The following is a 3,831-nucleotide window of genomic DNA, read 5'->3' as shown; positions in this document are numbered from 1 at the left end:
CAGTTAGTGATAGTCCCTGTACTGGTAGATCAGCTCTTCCAAGGCTTCTACTCCCATGTGTTTGTGGTCCCCAAACCCTTGGGAAAACATTGCCTCATAATAAACTTAAAGAACTTGAACGAGTTTTTACTATACAAGAAGTTTTCAATGGAAACCATCTATTCAGTACGAAAAAACCTGCTGAAAGGTGTTTTCATGACTACCCCGGATCTCAGAGATGCATACCTGCATGTTCCTATTCATCAGGAACATCAGCCCTTTCTGATATTTGCGGTAGTTACCAAAGAGGGAACAGCACACTGGCAGTTCAGGGCACTTCCCTTTGGGCTAGCAGCAAGCCTGAGAATCTTTACAAAACTCTAGCGGATGCAGTGGCCCATCTCCAAGGTATAGCCTTAATCCCCTATCTGTACGACCTGCTTATTTTTGGCTTGTCAGCAGATCAGGTGAACTCAGACACCAGGCAGGTGTTTAGATTCCTACAAAAACTAGGCTGGCTAATCAGCCTAGAAAAATCTTCCCTGGAACCAACCCAGGTGCAAACCTATCTGGGGTACCGTATAGACTCAAAGGTACAAAGGCTCTTTCTTCCGGTGGAAAAAGTGGAGAAAATAGTCTCTTCAGTAGGAGCTCTGAAGAGCGCATCCTCTTGTTCCAGGAGAGAAATCCTAAGAGTCCTGGGACTCATGTCAACCAGCATCCCAGCGGTTGTTTGGGCTCAGCTGCACTCAAGAGACCTTCACTTCTTCCACCTGTTCTCCTGGGACAGGAAGTTGGAGTCACTAGACGAGAATGTCAACCTCACACCTCAAATCCAGGCGTCATTAGAATGGTGGTTGGACCCAAGCAATCTGGGGAAAGGCAGACCGTGGGGTCAGTGGAACCCTGTAAAAATCACCACAGGCGCGAGCACCTGGGGATGGGGGGCTCACCTGGAAGGGGCTCAAGCTCAGGGGGTCTGGGACGAGCCAGAAGCTCAGGGGGTCTGGGACAAGCCAGTAGCCCAGGCCTCATCCAACTTCAGGGAGCTGAAAGCAGTGGGAGAAGCTCTGAAAGCTTTTGAGAGCTCCATCTTAGGTAGGAAAGTGCAGATCCTGTCCGACAACACCACAACTGTGGTCTATACAAATCGTCAAGGGGGTACCAGGTCAAATTCCCTCTTAGCACTGACCAAGGAAATTCTAGGGTGGGCCGAAAGGAAGGTAATCTCCCTGATGGCCATTTATATAAGGGAGAAGAACAACGGGCAAGCAGACTTCCTCAGTCGTCACCCTATAAGAGAAGGAGAGTGGGAGCTAAATCCCAAAATCTTCCAATTGTTGGTCCAAAGGTTCGGGTACCCGGAGATGGATTTATTTGCCACCCTGCAACAAAACAGGAAGGTAAAAGGATTATTTTCCCTTACGCAGGAGAAAGGGATGCTGGGCTTGGACGCCCTGGCTCAAGAATGGCAGTTCAAGCTGGCTTATGCCTTCCCCTGGCTCTAATTCCCAGAATTTTACAGAAACTAAGTCGGTCTCCAGGCCTGTGACTTATCCTAATTGGCCCTTGGTGGCCAAAGAGAGCATGGTTTGCAACTCTGAAAGCCATGTCAGTAGCTTCCCCATGGGAACTCCCAAATCTCCCAGACCTGCTGTCTCAGGAGTCGGTTGTGTATCCAAAACCAGAATTCTTCCATCTGACAGCTTGGTTAGTGAGCGCCAGATTCTAAAAAAATGAAGGGTTGCTCAGATAGAGTGGTAGATACACTCTTACTGAGCAGAAAACCAGTCACTAGAAATATATATCTTAAAATTTTGAAAAAAATTTTGTACCTGGCATAGGCAAAGAAACTTTGCCTCCACCTCTATTCCTATGGTTTTGGAATTTTTACAAGATGTAGTAGATAAGGGTGTGTCAACGAACACCCTTGGGGTACAAATAGCGGCTCTTTCAGTATTTTTGGATACAAGGCTAGCAAAAGAGCTGTTGGTCAAAAGGTTTTCTCAAGTCGTCTTCCAGGACAGCCCATAAGACCTAGGGCTCCTCCTACCAGGGCAGGAAACAAATAAATCCAATCAGATTAAAAGGCGGCCCTCTGGTCCTCGCCTTCAGTATTAGTGTTTCCTCCGGACAGGGGGGTAACATGTTCCTGGAACTACTCCTGGTCTCATGGACTGTCCTTGAAGACTGGGAAAAAGATGCATCTTCTCCTGCCCAAGTGCGGTACCCCTACTTACTGGCATAGGGGTGACCGCTTTGTCTCCTGTATCTCAGTGGTCTGGGGAAGACAGGACCGTGGATGTCATCAAGGATCGCAGGGGGAGTCCTCTTCCGTTCCTGGCGGCGTCCTTGGAGCAGCGGGGAGCTGTGTACCCGTGACGCCGCTGATTCAGAGCAGGGAGAGAGGCCTGCAGATTTGAATCTGGCGCCACGGACAGAGAGGGCGGAACTCCTGCGTTCCACCCTGGTCCTAGGAAGTTACAATGTCACTTCCGGCGCAGTGACGCACATCCGTGGGCGCCGGAAACAGCGGTTCCAATTTCCATGGCATGAACAGGCCGGTGTGAGGTGAAGACCCAGCACAGGCTGCGGACCACCAGACAGAGCAGGATGGATTCCACGGCAGCATCCGCTCAGGCGGCAGAAGCAGGCTCTGGCTCCGGAACCTCCCAGGTAAGTGATGGGAGTCTTCCCTCTCTGCAGATACCCGTTTGGGGGTCTTTTTTCCTTTCCCTTCCCTTTAGCTTAAAGGCTCTGGCACCGGTCTAGACCTAGCCCTCTCTGATCCAGGAGAAGACAGAGACACATCAAAAACGTGAGTTCCACCAAGCAGCACACTAACACTATCACACATAGGCACATTTAACCCCTTGATCACCCCCCAAACCCCTCACAGTGAACACTATATACAGTGGTATACAGATCTTTTACTGATCACTGTATAAGTGTCACTTGTGAGCCTAATTTACGCTTGCGTTAGGCACAAATAGGGTTAGGGCACCCGCCATCTATCCCCTAATAAAGTTTTAACCCCATTGATCACCCCCAGTTAACCCCTTCACTCCCTATCACTCTGTGCACTAAATACAGTATATAGGTAAATACTGATCACTGTATTTAGTGTCACTTGTGACCCTAATTTGCACTAAGCCCAGATAGGGTTAGGGAACCCGCCATCAATCCCCTAATAAACTTTTAACCCCTTGATTTCCCCCAGTTAACCCCTTCACTCCCTATCACACAGTGCACTAATATATACAGTATATCAGATAACTACTGATCACTGTATTAGTGTCACTTGTGACCCTAATTTGCGCTAAGCCCAAATAGGTTTAGGTCACCCGCCATATATCCCCTATAAAGGTTTAACCCCTTGATCTCCCCCTGTTAACCCCTTCACTGCCCTGTCACAGTGTTCACTATGTACAGTGATTACCGATCACTGTATTATTGTCACGGGTGACACAAATTAGGCTAGTTAGCGTCAGGGTCCCACTACACCACTGTTATTTAGCGTCAGTTAGAGTCAAGTACACACACACACCTCCATTACTAGTATAGTGTTTGAACAGATCAATATCTAATATCAATATTTACTATAATTTATCCCAATACTGCAAATTCGATTTATTGTGTATTTTATTTTAATTTTATTTTGGGATTTAATATCATGGGTCCTTGGAATATAGTTCACATTCAGATTTACCATGTATATATGATTTATCAGTGCCGCCTGGTGGTTTGGGTCCTTTGATCCAATTCACCCTTTTATTTTTATTAGATATGTTTTATAGCAGAAAAAAATAAATATATATATTTTTTTTAATTTTTTTTTGTTTATAGCGCAAA

This window comes from Pelophylax lessonae, assembly GCF_965119305.1.
Source record: "Pelophylax lessonae genome assembly, chromosome: 7".
NCBI lineage: Eukaryota > Metazoa > Chordata > Amphibia > Anura > Ranidae > Pelophylax > Pelophylax lessonae.
Note: the sequence above shows the minus strand (reverse complement) of the source record.